The sequence below is a fragment of the Balaenoptera ricei genome, chromosome 5 (assembly GCF_028023285.1).
Source record: "Balaenoptera ricei isolate mBalRic1 chromosome 5, mBalRic1.hap2, whole genome shotgun sequence".
In the NCBI taxonomy this organism is placed as follows: domain Eukaryota; kingdom Metazoa; phylum Chordata; class Mammalia; order Artiodactyla; family Balaenopteridae; genus Balaenoptera; species Balaenoptera ricei.
The window spans coordinates 64,694,548-64,711,060 of NC_082643.1; the positions used below are offsets into that span (position 1 = coordinate 64,694,548).

The 16,513-nt window shown below is 34.3% G+C and overlaps 1 pseudogene; it reads right to left on the reverse strand.

Moving 5' to 3' along the window:
- Positions 1-10,204: 10,204 nt before the first annotated feature.
- LOC132366238 (retinoic acid receptor RXR-gamma-like) lies at positions 10,205-10,724 on the reverse strand (annotated as a pseudogene).
- Between the last annotated feature and the right edge of the window lie 5,789 nt (positions 10,725-16,513).

The window sequence follows — 16,513 nt, forward strand, 5'->3', positions numbered from 1 at the left end:
CCAAAAGGATCTTGCTGTGATTTATGTCATGGAGTGTTCTGCCTATGTTTTCCTCTAAGAGTTTGATAGTGTCTGGCCTTACACTTAGGTCTTTAATCCATTTTGAGTTTATTTTTGTGTATGGTGTCAGGGAGTGTTCTAATTTCACTCTTTTACATGTAGCTATCCAGTTTTCCCAGCACCACTTATTGAAGAGGCTGTCTTTTCTCCACTGTATTTTCTTGCCTCCTTTATCAAAGATAAGGTGGCCATATGTGCATGGGTTTATCTCTGGGCTTTCTATCCTGTTCCGTTGATCTATATTTCTGTTTTTGTTCCAGTACCATACTGTCTTGATTACCATAGCTTAGTAGTATAGTCTGAAGTCAGGGAGCCTGATTCCTCCAGCTCCGTTTTTTGTTCTCAAGATTGCTTTGGCTATTCGGGGTCTTTTGTGTTTCCATACAAATTTTGAAATTTTTTGTTCTAGTTCTGTGAAAAATGCCAGTGGTAGTTTGATAGGGATTGCATTGAATTTGTAGATTGCTTTGGGTAGTAGAGTCATTTTCACAGTGTTGATTCTTCCAATCCAAGAATGTGGTATATCTCTCCATCTGTTTGTATCATCTTTAATTTCTTTCATCAGTGTCTTACAGTTTTCTGCATACAGGTCTTTTGTCTCCTTAGGTAGGTTTATTCCTAGGTATTTTGTTCTTTTTGTTGCAATGGTAAATGGGAGTGTTTCCTTAATTTCTGTTTCAGCTTTTTCACCATTAGTGTATAGGAATGCAAGAGATTTCTGTGCATTAATTTTGTATCCTGCTACTTTGCCAAATTTATTGATTAGCTCTAGTAGTTTTCTGGTAACATTTTTAGGATTCTCTATGTATAGTATCATGTGATCTGCAAACAATGACAGCTTTATTTCTTCTTTTCTGATTTGGATTCCTTTTATTTCTTTTTCTTCTCTGACTGCTGTGGCTAAAACTTCCAAAACTATGTTGAATAATAGCAGTGAGAGTGGGCAACCTTGTCTTGTTCCTGATCTTAGTGGAAATGGTTTCAGTTTTTCACCATTGAGGATGATGTTGGCTGTGGGTTTGTCATATATGGCCTTTATTATGTTGAGGAAAGTTCCGTATATGCCTACTTTCTGGAGGGTTTTTATCATAAATGGGTGTAGAATTTTTTGAAAGCTTTCTCTGCATCCATTGAGATGATTATATGGTTTTTCTCCTTCAATTTGTTAATATCGTGTATCACATTGATTGATTTACATATATTGAAGAATCCTTGCATTCCTGGGATAAACCCGACTTGATCATGGTGTATGATCCCTTTAATGTGCTGTTGGATTCTGTTTGCTAGTATTTTGTTGAGGAGTTTTGCATCTATGTTCAGCAGTGATATTGGCATGTAGTTTTCTTTCTTTGTGAACATCTTTGTCTGGTTTTGGTGTCAGGGTGATGGTGGCCTCGTAGAATGAGTTTGGGAGTGTTCCTCCCTCTGCTATATTTTGGAAGAGGTTGAGAAGGATAGGTGTTAGCTCTTCTCTAAATGTTTGATAGAATTTGCCTGTGAAGCCATCTGGTCCTGGGCTTTTGTTTGTTGGAAGATTTTTAATCACAGTTTCAATTTCAGTGCTTGTGGTTGTCTGTTCATATTCCATGCAAATGGAAATCAAAAGAAAGCTGGAGTAGCAATTCTCGTATCAGACAAAATAGACGTTAAAATAAAGACTATTACAAGAGACAAAGAAGGACACTATATAATGATCAAGGGATCAATCCCAGAAGAAGGTATAACAATTGTAAAAACTTATGCACCCAACATAGGAGCACCTCAATACATAAGGCAAATACTAACAGCCATAAAAGGGGAAATCAAAAGTAACACAATCATAGTAGGAGACTTTAACACCTCACTTTCACCAATGGACAGATCATCCAAAATGAAAGTAAATAAAGAAACACAAGCTTTAAATGATACATTAAACAAGATGGACTTAATTGATATTTATAGGACATTCCACCCAAAAACAACAGAATACACATTTTTCTCAAGTGCTCATGGAACATTCTCCAGGATAGATCATATCTTGGGTCACAAATCAAGCCTTGGTAAATTTAAGAAAATTGAAACCGTATCCAGTATCTTTTCCAACCACGACGCTAGGAGACTAGGTATCAATTACAGGAAAAAATCTGTAAAAAAATACAAACACATGGAGGCTAAATGATACACTACTTAATAACCAAGAGATCACTGAAGAAATCAAAGAGGAAATCAAAAAATACCTAGAAACAAATGACAATGAAAACACGAGAACCCAAAACCTATGGGATGCAGCAAAGGCAGTTCTAAGAGGGAAGTTTAAAGCAATACAATCCTACCTTAAGAAACAAGAAACATCTCAAATAAACAACCTAACCCTACACCTAAAGCAATTAGAGAAAGAAGAACAAAAACCACCAATGTTAGCAGAAGGGAAGAAATCATAAAGATCAGATCAGAAATAAACGAAAAAGAAATGAAGGAAATGATAGCAAAGATCAATAAAACTAAAAGCTGGTTCTTTGAGAAGATAAATAAAATGGATAAACCATTAGCCAGACTCATCAAGAAAAAAAGGGAGAAGACTCAAATCAATAGAATTAGAAATGAAAAAGGAGAAGTAACAACCAACACTGCAGAAATATAAAGGATCATGAGAGATTACTACAAGCAACTCTATGCCAATAAAATGGACAACCTGGAAGAAATGGACAAATTCTTAGAAATGCACAACCTTCTGAGACTGAACCCGGAAGAAATAGAAAATATGAACAGGTATTGGCTTCTGAAGTTAAAACAATTTACATGTTTGGAAAGGAAAACACAAAAGAGCAAGTTTTTCTTCATGCTCATAATTATTCCTCAAGAATTTCAAGTAACTTTGTAGAGAATATTTATAATATGTGAGATCATATAATGTCTACTTCCAAAATTTATTGTGTCTCCAAAACAGAAAGATTAGTTATTTTAATATACAGCATGTACAATAAGAGAAAAAAATATCAAAATTTTAGGAGGTCTGATATGGAATTTTAATAAAAGATATAGAAGAACTTTTCAGAGAAAAGTATAAAATCTATGTCAAAAGATCTATAAGAAATTCTAAACAAATATAGAAATATGTAAGTTTTATACAATTTTATTTAAATCCTCAAAAGGTGTTTCATGAACTGAGAAGCTGATCCTAAAAATCACATGAAAAATAGTGGACCATAAAAAACAAAAAAATTGGAAGAAGGACTAGCTCTGAGGACTCACTTATCAAAATACTTGTAGGCATTATTGCTCAGCAGACCACTATAAACAGAATCACGTATATAGGAAAGCAGGGCATAGGAGAGAGGAGGCATTGCAGATTATCATTGATCATGACAGACTTTTCAGTAAGTGATGTTATTAAAATTGCCTATTTGTGTGGAAAAAAATAAAATCCCTAGCTTATACAATATAAAAAATGAAAACTGTAAGGATTAAGGGAATGAATGTGAAGAACAAAATTGTATAATTATTAAAATCAGTATAGGCATTACGCCAAAAATATAACGTTTCTAAGACATAAATTTTTATGTAGTGACCTTCCTTTTTCATTTGAAAGAACTTTGCTGTTGTCTTCACATAGTTGGCTCTTCCACTGGCAGAGTATCTAACAGAGGAACATCACCAACAAACTCTCATTGCATATCAGGCAATGTTTATTTTTTATAAAAAGAGCTAGAAAGAGGTGTTGTATGAAAACACACTATGAAGTTGGCAAATATTAAATGTTGCTTTGAAGAATTGATGATTGATGATTATTTTTCAGGTATAGACAGTGAGGCAGTCTAATTTGATTAATGATTAATTCTCTCAAGTGTACAGGTATAATTCTTATATCTAGCAGAGTGACATGACCTTTCTAGGACTTCAAAATATACATTAGATCATGGAATATTTTATAAATTTCTATACCTTACTCTCCTGCATTCAACACATTGCCTGGGCCTATCTTATTTTGAAACCTGTCTTATTTCTTTTATACCTCCTGCTGCCAGTATAGCCAAAGGTAGTCTACATCATGATGGCTCATAGTTCAGCTACCAGAGTGAACGATCTATGTTCAGTCCTAGATCTGTCTCATCAGTATGTGACCTGAGAAAATTCTGGGCTTATATTTTTTTCTTCTGTAAAATTGAGACAATTGTGTATCATATCAATCAACCTCATAATGTTGTTATGATTTTTAAATAAATATATTCATATGTATTAACATATCTAGATCTATAGATAGATACACACAAGATGTTAAGAAAAATTGCTCTGTTGTGTTTTACTTTTCAAAAATAAAATTTATTATTAGTTTTATTTATTTATTTATTCATTTATTTTTGACTGCGTTGGGTCTTTGTTGCTGCATGTGGGCTTTCTCTAGTTGCAGCAAGCGAGGGCTACTTTTCATTGCAGTGCATGGGCTTCTCATTGCGGTGGCTCCTCTTGTTGTGGAACACGGGCTCTAAGCGCATGGGCTTCAGTAGTTGTGGCACGTGTGCTCAGCAGTTGTGGCTTGCGGGCTCTAGAGCACAGGCTCAGTAGTTGTGGTGCACAGGCTTAGTTGCTCCGCGCCATGTGGAATCTGCCCAGAATAGGGATTGAACCCATGTCCCCTGCATTGGCAGGCGGATTCTTAACCACTGCACCACCAGGGAAGTCCCTATTATTAGTTTTTAACTTCATCAGCTAGTATCTGCATTATATTTCACAATAGATGGAGTTCTTGCTTAATTTCTAAATTTAAAGTACATTTAACTCACTCTTTTGCTAGAACTATAGGTAGGTAGGTTCATAGACAGACAGACAGATAGATAGGTAGACAGAGAGACAGATATTCACTCAGATCAGTGCCTTTAACATAGTGCTCTATCAAAGAAAGTTAGCTGAAGTTTTACTGGTTTCAGTAGTTGGGTCATTATCTCACTCCCCTAATTATCCCTTTATGACAATCTTTCTGACAAAAGAATGTCTCTACAGCATATATAAAACTGCTATATGTTCCCCCAAATCTGTTTCCTCTTCTTTCAGGGCACACAGTTAAGCTGCATTTTTCAACTTGCTTTGCAATTAGTTTTGGCCAGGTGACTAATTTCCAGCCAACGGTCTGTGAGCAGAAAGCACATTCGATGTGAGTACTGGTTAATAAAAAGCCCTATGCTTGTGCTACAGTAGTGTTTCTTCTTTCTGGTTGATAATCTCAAAAGTGAATTTGCATGTGACGTATAGAGGATAAAAGGGCTGCTATTACTCTAGGCCCCAAATAAATATTCAGAGTATATCTGCCCAAGCCTGCAATGTTACCTGAGAAAGAATTACAGCATTTTTAAAGTAGTTAAAATTGGGGTACTGTATTAGTCATGATTCTCTGGAGAAACAGAACCAATTACATATATATATATATGTATATATGTATGTATATATAGAGAGAGATCTGTATATATCTATACATTTATATATTTTTATAGGAATTGGCTTATGCAATCGTGGAGGCTGAGAAGTCCCACATCTGATATCTTCCAGAGAACCAAGTCTGAAGGCCTGAGAACCAGGGAAGCCAATGGTGTTTAAGTCCCAGTCCAAGTCTAAAGGCCCAAGAAGGGGGAGTGGGGAGAGGTGGAGGATAATAAGTCCCAGTCCAAGTCTGAAGGCCAGAGAACTAAGAGCACCAATGTTAGAGAGTGGGAGATGATAGACGTCCCAACTCAGGCAAAGAGCAAATTTTCTCTTCCTCCATTTTTTTGTTCTATTCAGACCCTCACTGCATTGGATGATGCCACTTGCATAGGTCAGTGCAATCTTCTTTACTCAGTCTATAGATTCAAATGCTAATCTCTTCTGGAAGTACCCTCACAGACACACCCAGGAATAATGTTAGCTAACTCTAACCCTAACCCTAACCCTAACTGGTTAGCTATAAGGTTAGCTATCTGGACATCCCTTAGCCCAGTTATGGTGACATATAAAATTAACCATCACAGGTACTATATTTCACCAAAATCTAGATTATCCTAACTAATGCTACGTGTCGTTCTCAGAACAAAAACTTGCAGTAACTTCTAACTGGAAGTTGTATTTCAAGATCATTTTGTTCAGTTCTGCTTACTGCATTTTAAGCAAAGCATGGACTAATGAGCCTGCACTCAGATGTTTAACCAGACAGATAGTAGACCTAATATAATAAGATATTGGAGAACTGATGACTATTCAACTTGAAGATAATGCTTACAGAGCTCATGACTCTTTTATTCATTCATTCATTCAAATTTAATTTACTGATTGCCTGTAAGTTTTCATTTTCATTTTAATTCTTTGCCCTGGAATTGAAAAGATGATTTAAACAAGATATCCTTACTCAAGGGGCAGATAGCATTGTGGGTAAAATAAGATTAAATAAATAATTAAAATAAATTATAATAGATAATCTAAGGCATGCAGAGAACTGCAACTTGGTAGAAGTCATGATCAACACAGCCAGGGTTTGAGGTTTGCAGAATTTTTAGATAGGTAATGTTTGAGTTTATCCTTGTAGGATATGTAAGAATTTAAGAAAAACTAGGCTTAGATGGGCAATTCAAAAGAAAAAGTAGTACATTAAAAGCATAAAATAGTTCTCTTCAAATATTTTCAAGTGCTGTTACATGGAAGAGAGCACAGAATTGTTTTGATTTGTTCAGAAATATCAGTAAGGGCATTTTCTGTGGGAGACTGAACAGAGGATGTGTAAAGCCAGTCATTTTCATGGTACTAAAACTGGACTTGATAGATGAACACAGAAGGGCCTAGGGAAAAGGCTGGAAACACCAAAAGTGGTTTCCTAGATGACAGCAACCAAGTCAAGCAGAAAAGTGAACCCGAACCTGGTTGTTCATCAAAGGAGCCAGGCAAATGCTAAGTATGGAGACGTATTTACAGAACAAGAAGTTGAAGAGCAATTTTTTAAAAGAGCAAGATCAAGCAGATAAAGAGGAGTTGGTCTAGATTAATTTTGGACAGTGAGTACCAGAGTGGCTTTCAAACACCATCAGCTAGAGTTGGGTGAACAAATGGTCTTCATAAATGTGATGTATAAACAGAGAATCTGGAAAGAGAATTTTTTTTCAATATTAAAAAAAAACTTTTAATTTTTTAAATGATTTTTCTATTTCTTGCAATATATTCCTTCCTCCAAGGGCTTTCATTGTTATCCCTCAAAAAAGATATGTTGGAGCCCTAACTCCCAATCTCCCAATATCTTTGATTGTGACTTTATTTGGAAGGAATTTTTACAGAGGTAATCAAGTTAAAATGAAGTCATTAGGGTGGGCCCTAATTCAGTGTGACCGGTTTTCTTATAACACGCGGAAACTAGGCACAGGGGCAGACAGGCACACAGGGAGAATGCCACGTGAAGATAGAAACAGAGATTGGAGTGAAGTATCAGAAAGCTAAAGAAGGCTAAAGATTGACAGCAATTCACCAGAAGCTGGGACGAGGCATGGAACAGATTTTCCCTCATAGTCCTCAGACGGAACCAGCCTTGCCATCACTTTGATTTCAGACATCCAGACTTTGAGACAATAAATTTCTGTTGTTTAAACCACCCAGTTTATGACATTTTGTTATGGCAACCCAAAGAAACTACTAATACAATAATAATTTACTGAAAATTTAACACTTGTTATATGCTCTGTTAGGCACTTTCCTATCATGTTATAGGTTATAACTTTATTAAGATATATTAAGTACAGTAATTAGCATATATAAACATTTTACAACTTTAGAATTTTATGTAAACGGAATCATAAACTATGTACCAATGATATTGATATTCATCCTTGCTATTGCATGCATCAATAAGCCATTTCTGTAATTTTCTTTTCCCTTTTCTCCCTCCCGCCCTCCCTTCCTTCCTTGCTTCCTTCTGTTTTCCAATTTCTTTGTCAGATTTTAATATCAGGTTCATAATGGCCTCATTAAAAGAACTGATCAGTCATCCCTCCTCATTTATTTTTTGAAAAGATTTATGTTAAATATGTGTTATTTCTTCCTTAAGTGTTTAATAAAATTCACCAGCAAAATCATCTGGATCTTGAAAATTTTCTGGAGTTATTTTGATAACAGATTCAATTTCTTCAACAGATATACAGCTCAAATTTTGCAGGGGAGGGGTTGTGCCAATTTTGATAATTTATCTTTTTCAAGAAATATGTCCATTCATCTCAGTTATCAAATTTGTTGGCATAAAGTTGTTCATAGTATTCAATTATTACATCTTAATTCCTATAATATCTATTAACAATAGCCCCCTTAATAATGATGATTTGTGTTACCTCTTTTTCTCTTAATTAGTCTACCTAGGAATTTATCGATGACACTGATCATATCAAAACACATTTTTAGCTTTTCTAATTGTCTCTGTTGCCTATCTGTTTTCATTGCATTTATATATGCTCTTCTATTTATTATTTCTTTAATTCTATTTACTTTGGGTTTACTTTGCTTTTCTTTTTCTAATACCTTAATTTGGAACCACAGATAATTTATTCTAGATTATTTTTCTTTCCTAATATAAACATTTTAAGCTATGAGTGTCCCACCAAGTGTTTCTTTAGCTGATTCAAACAAATATTGATCAGCTGGATTTCAATTGTCATTCAGTTTAAACTATTTTCTAATTTCCTTTCTGATTTCATCTATGATCCAGGAGTGTATTGTTTGACCCATGAATTATATAGATGTATTTTACTAAGTTCTAGATATTTGGGGCAGAGGTCTACATATCTTATTTTAATTTAATTCTGTTTTGGTCAGAGAATAAAATCTTTATGTATTTTATCCTTTTAAATTTAGAGTATTATTTTATAGTCCAGTATATGGTCTATCTAAATAGCATTCTTTTCCATAGAAAAGAATGTGTATTGAGTATACATTATATTGAATGTGATAATATAATAAACAATATTTCTAGTGATGAATAGTGCTAAGATCTCCTATATCTTTAATGATTTATTTGTCTTGTTATTCTATCAATTGTTGAGAGAGGGATGTTAATATCTCCTATGTTTGTTGAATTGTCTCTTTCTGCAATTCATTCAATTTTTGATTTGTATATTTTGAAGCTATTTTATTTGAGGTGCATATACATTTTGAATTATGTGCTATTGAAGATTTCTAACTTTTATCATTGTAAAATGTCCTACTTTATTTCTGGTAATATTCTTTGTCTTGAAGTCTATTTTATCTGATGTTAAGACAGCTACTCCAATCTTATTAAGCTTACTGTTTGTATGGTAAGACTCATTCTATTTCTTTACTTTTAATCGACCTGTGACTTTATATTTAAAATCTTTTTCTTGTAGGCCACATATCATGCAGTTCTACATTTTATTCTACCTCTGTCAGTCTCTGGTTCTTGGTGCTTAGACCATTAACATTTAATGTAATTATTGTTATGGTTAGATATAGTCTCATGTGGTTGATATAGTCTCATTTATTGCTTGTTTTCTGTTTGTCTTTTCTGATTTTTGGTGCTCTGTTTTACCTTTTACCCCTCCTTTTGGATCACTGTATTTTAAGGTATCTATTAGATTTTTAGCTATATCTCTTTGTATAACGTTTTCTTACTCTAGGAATTTAAATACACATATTCAAGTGTTCACAGTCGTCTCAGAATAATGTTGCACTACTTCAATAAAATATAGGATGTTTGCTGCCATTTAAGTCTCTTTATACCCCCATAAGCTTTCTCTCATAGTTGTTAAATCTATTACATAAGCTGAAAGTCCCATTGGACATTGTTATACTTTTTGCTGTCAATATGTGTTTATATTTTAAAGAAATTAAAACAAAAAATAGTCTACTGTATTTAACTAGGTGTTTAGCATTTCTGGTCTCTCTTCATTCTTAAGGACCCAGGATTCCCTCTGGTATCATTTTCCTTCAGCCTAAAGAAATTTCTTTAACATTTCTCATACAGTAAGCTTGCCAGTGCAAATGCTCTTACTTTTCATTCATTTCAGAATACCTTTCTTTATTCCCTTAATATCTTCATTTCCCTAATGTGCTCGACTTCTCCAAATTTTTTTTTTCCCTCTACAATCTGATTATACTTGTTTACATTTATCATAAACAATTATGAGGTAGAGGGGGCTGTAACTGGTGAGGCTCAGGTGATCTGCAGCAGGATCTCCATCTCCATGAGGAAGGTGTCAATGGGCATGTCCCCGGTGAGCTTGAAGAAGAGATGCTCCAGGCATTTCAAGCTGATGGAGCACAGGACGGGGGGCACAGCAGCAGTTTTGCAAAGCTGCCTGGTTGTTCCAGATACCTCTGCTTGGTATAGGCCTCAAGAATAACATAAACTTCCACAGAACCTCTGGGAGTTTGGATAGACCCTTGGCATCTGGGTTAAATGCACAATGGTTTGCAGGATTCCCAGCTACAGCTTATCCACCCACTTCATTTTGAACACCAGCTCAGTCAGAACTCTGTCAAAGATGGAGCCAACCCCAGCACTATAGACACTGCTCAGGTGGATGTATAAGCCTATGGCCAGAAGGATGCCAGTCTGCACAGAAACCAAGTGGAAAGAGGAGGCAATCAGTGGATTACTTCTACCCTGCCCAGAACAAAATGACCTGGTCCTCCAACTTGAGGTCAGAGAAGAGGAAATGTGCCTGGCCCATTCAAAGAGTGAAAAGCTGCTTATGAACTTTTTTTTTTTTCTGACACAGGGCATTAATTGTGTCTTTAAAACATCATAAACAGGAATCATCCAGCACCTTACTGTTTTTGTAGCTGGACAACTTAGGCCTTAATCATCAGCCTGCTGAACATTCTTTTTCAGAAACATAAATACTATCCAAAATTTTTCTGATATCCATGTTTTTAACTGTTGGGGCTTGCTGAATCAAAGCAGCTGAATCTGATACAAGTTTAATATCGTTTCCTTCAGGAATTAACATATTTTTCTGGCGCTTGAGATACTGAAGAAGCAATGCCTGGCCTCATCTGAACCCCGTGGATACATTTTCACCCAAGAAATTTGAAATTTTAACAAGAGACCCGTTGTTTTGAATAACGATGCTGATGGGGAAGTGAGAATACACAGGCCTCATCGTGAAACAGAAGGCCAGTGTAATGCCTTTTGATCATGTTCTGTGCATGACTACAGACAGTGCAAAAGGTAGCCAGTTCCTTTCTATTTCTCTACAATTTGTCAATGCAGAGTCTCTTCTTTTTCTTTCCAAGGAGACTTTTTGTATTTTATCCAAAGATTTAGTTGTAAGCTGAAGAGGCTGCAGTGATTTTATGCAGCCGTATCATATGTGTAACTCTAAATAAACCATGTAAGAGTGATGTGGGAATGCAGTGATGAAAGTGTGGGTTTCAGGCATGGGAAAAAGCGTGGGCTATTCAGTATGAAAATCCTTATGGAAAAAAATGAAACTTGTGACCCTAACTCACAGCATACATAGAAAATAATTCCACATTGATTATTGATTTAAATTTAAATACTGTAAGCAATAAAAAAATTTAAATATAATATATGCTATCTTTATAGTCACAGGGTATAAAATATTTTAAAGACACGATGCAAAAGTACAAACTGTAAATGAGAAAAAACAATAAATTAGACTACATTATAACAAACAGCTATCTAACGAGACTATATGAACCATTGCCTCATTGAACAAGATCGGCGAAATTTACAACATAATATTGAACAAAAGGAAAAAAACACTATGAAATAATTCTATTTATATAAAATTCAAAAAAAGGCAAAAGTGATACAGTGTGTAAGAAGATAGGGAAGTGGTTACCGTTCAAAGAAAATATTGACTTAAAGGGGGAATGAGTAGCTTCTTGGGTGCTAGTAGAGTTCTGTTTCTCCATCTGGGGATTGTTGTTATTTTTTTGTTTTTGTATTTGTTTTGCTTTATTGTGTAAGTGTGAAAATCATCAAACTGGTCACTTACTTGTTGTTTCCTATATGAATATTATACTTTGATAAGTACTAAATGAAAAGTAAGGGAATAATGCACACAGTTTGGGAATAATAATTAAAATAAAAGGAGGCATTTGATGGTAATTTGGAGAAGCACAGAAGATGATGCAGTGTTATTGGCAAAGTTCCAATTAAGTTGGATTGTGGATTAAAAGATGTTCATTTTATTGCTTATTTTTACCATGTAGGTATATATGTACCAACTATTTGCACAACTATTACAAAATAATTAATAATCATATGGTTGTGTAATAATGACATAATAAAAAAGAGAAAGAACCACACGATTGACACAGTGTGGAGTCTCAAAGTATTTGTGAAATAAATGATGAAATATGATTAATTCATTTCAATATGTCTTATATGCTTGCATGATAATAAATCATATATTATTACTGCATATTTTAATAAACACCCTGATACTATACTAAGTATTTTACAATGTTTTGTTTGCTGTTTCACACTAAATTCTAAACATCCATTTTTAATTTTTTGTTGTTGCTACAAATAGATATAGTCATATGGGTGCATCATATTTCATTTATCAATCTACTAAAGAGAAAGAGCACAAACAATGATGTGAAAAACTGAAAACCTTCTACAGTTGACCTTGAGCAACACTGGTCTGAAATGCACGGGTCCACTTGCATGCAGATTTTTTTTTCACTAAATACGTACCACGGGTCCTCAGCTGGTTGGTGTAGAGGGTTGGTGCCCCTAACCCCAGTATTGTTCAAGGGTCAACAGTATATAGATGCCTGTATTGTCCCATTCATGCAAATATGTTTGTGATATTAATTTCTAAGGATGAGAATATGGCAAACTCTTTAAAATGTTTGTCTTTTAATAAATGATTCAAAATGATGTAGAAATTGAGTTCACATTCCATCAACAGCATATAAAGAGATTTGTTTCTCCATGCCAACAATAATTTTGTCTTTGCCTATCTTTGCCCATCCATTTAAGATTGACAAAAATAACTAAGACTGTTGTTGGCATGGAGAAAAGAAAGTTCTTTTTTGTGACTGTTGATGAAATGTGAACATATATATTGGTATAGAGAAATACAAATAGACAGGGAAGGTACTTTTTGAAATCTATTTTTAACTTCTTTATTAGTGAGGTTGATCATTTGTTTTATAATTCATTTCATTTTTTACTCTCATTTATTTGGGATGTTCCTTTTACTGTTTTATTACTGTTTCTTTTATAATAAAAAGAATGTGCATATTATCTCTTTTAACCATAAAACTAGATTCTGAATTTATCTTCCATAATTTTTTGTGATGATTTTATTTCAACATAAGGCTCTTTTGGAATTTGTGTCACTTTTCCACAATGAATAATCACTCATAATTTATTTAGTAGCTGCCTTTTTTGTTTAAAATTCTGAGTCAGCCAGAATTATTTCTGATATAGAGATGGAGAAATCCAGCTTCATTTTATTCTTCAAATAGCTAGCCAGCTAAAAATAGGTATTTATTAGACTTTAATTTAATTTTCACTAATTTCAAAGGTTTGCCATATATTAAATGTATATATTTTATATTCAAAATCTTCATTTTAAGATATGCATGATTATGCAATTCTTATTTACTTTGTAGTTATAGCAAAATTTAAGCCATTTAAGGTAAACAAAATTGAGCCTATTTTGAAAAGTATATAGTTGTATATCATTGTATTCAATACATTCTTCCATTTCTCCACCCTAAATCCTCCTGCACTTTGAAAATCTTCACTTGTGCATAAATAGTTTTGGTAACAACACACAAACATCTAATGTTGGAAAGGGAACAACAAATTTATAATAAATTTTGTAGATGGTCAGGAAACAATTTTTTTAGCCTTATTTTTTGATTTACTTTTTATATGTAATATATCTATGGAGGAAACGAAACTCTTCAGTAACACAAATATAGGATATTTATTCTTACATATGCTTTTTCATCTGATACCTGAAAACAGTCTTGAATTCATTTCAGGGAATGTTTAAGCAAATCTAGCCAATGACACATATTCACAAATGTAAAAATCAGCTTGAAATCTTGTGTTCTTGCCATGTAAAAATTATTATTTTCTTCTCCTTTGCATGATAGTCAGTTTGTAACAAACTTGTATATTAGGAAACAGGGAAAGTACTGAAGATTATAAAGTATGTATCAGTAAATGGGTTGAAAATGTTTTTTGACTGAACCTTTCTTTATAAATATGATTTGGGATTTCAGGAAGGGCATATTGCAAATGCCACCCAGAACATTCAGCATATGTTACCTTCTATCACAGAAGACAGGCTCCAAATGTGATTTGAGTAAAAAGGAACCATGAGGGAATAGCTTATAAATGACACTTTAGCTTTTCAGTCGTGATTGATTTCAATACTGAATTTGAGAATATAGCTGCTGTTGTAAATAAAGTTTACTCCTACTTTTATATAACTGTTAAGTGTTTTCTTTAACATTCAGGAAATTATTGCTTCTTCCACTAAAGTCTGCATTTCACTTTTGTACTGTAATAGATTTTAAAACTTTGTATAAGCAGCCTTGAAATCCTGACTGTTCCTGTGAGCACTCCTTGTATTTCCATAAAATTAACTTTGCAATGAAACTTCTTCAAGAATCCTTTAGCAGGAGATTCTCCCACCTTTTCTGGATCTATGTGCTCTTATCTATCTATGTGCTCTACTGTTGCTCACTGCCCTTGCCATCAAAGATACGGAGATAGGAAAATCCTTTAAAGTTTTCTTTTGCATTTGTTCCTCTGCTCCATTATTGAGTCTTTGTATTGACAAAGGATCATATCTACAAAATCCATGCAATAATAAAGTTTTAAAATGACAATTCATATAAAAAATAGTGATTCAGTGAAAAACAAACCAAATTATTCTAAGCCATATTCTTTATACCCAGCATAAAATCAGATCTATCTCCACAGATCATCCTCATTTATGATTTTTCTCATTCACATTCTGCTATCACAGCACTCAGAGAAAACAAATTGTGATTATTATTTTTTAAATTCCACTAAGAGTTAGGATAACTTAGAAACTTTGGATTACTCTAACTTTTAGTAATGAAGCAATGACCTGGGCCATCCTTAGGTAATTAAATTAAGATCAACATATTGAGAGTCACATAATACAAGGTGCTGTACAACAGATGGCTTGGTAGTGGCCTAGGGATACCACTCAAGGGACATAATCAGGTAGCTTAATATGCATGTCTCAGAAAAATCTTAAGCATCTTATTCATATAATCAACCACCGTAATCCTACTTTTAATAATTGGTTGCTGTTGCTTAGGGGTTGCTTTCAGCCCCTTGAGGCTGCTCTATGCTCCTTGAACATGGCCCCTTCCATCTTTAAAACCAGCAAAGATGTCTGAAATCTTTTTTTTTTTCCTTTGAATATCTTTGACTTCCCATTCTGCTACTAGCTAGAGAAGTATCTCTGCTTTTAAAGGGTTCATATAATTAGATTAGACCCACTAGGATAATTTCCATTTTGATTATCTCAAAGTCAACTGATTAGAAACCTTAATTACATCTGCAAAATCCATTTTACTCTGTAACGACATAATCATGGGCAAGATATCTCTATACTTATGGTCATGGGGATTAAAGAGAAAAACATTGAGGGACAATTTTAGAGTTTGCCAACCACAGGAGTTGATCTTCCATCCCCTACTTGGCATAAAGAGGCAATGCTCTAATTATACTACTAGGGTAATGTCAGTGTACCTAAACAAGAAGTAGGTCTTCAATCCTCTATACAGAAGAAGCAATTAGGCAATGCTCTAATTCACCTACTATGGAAATTTCATGAAGGTCCAGCAGGGAGCTGAGCCACCAACCACAGTCAGCAGCAATAATACCTAACGATGTGGTAGAAGGTGGGTTAGTTAGCACTCCACTTACCATGTCTCAGTACCAGCAAGACCTAATGAGGAGCTGAGCCTTCACTCCCATCCAGCAGCAACAAGACTGAATGAGGCTGTGTGAGGCAAGGTTACTCAGCACTCTGATCTCCCCCACCCTACCTTGGTGTCAACAAGAACCAATGAGGAGCTGAACCTTCACCCTCATCTAACTCCAATGTATCCTAAACAGGACAACTGCCTACTAAAAAAGATTATATGGAATCCAGAGTCTCACAACGTAATACCCAAAGTAGCCACATGACAATAAAAAAATCTCTTTTTCAAATAATTTCTCTTTTACAAATAAACAACTTGTATAAAGTACAATCGAGAGACACCAACATTGAGATTACTGAGAAACTGTAGTTACCAGATAAGCATTTTAAAGTACTGATCATTAAAATGCTTCAGTGAGCAATTATGAACAGTCATGAAACAGGTGAAAAAATAGAAAATCTTGTCAAAGGAATTGAGAATATAAAAAAGAAACAAAAAGAAATCATAGATCTGAAAAATATAGTAACCAAAGGGGGTTGGGGGAGAACATCTCAAT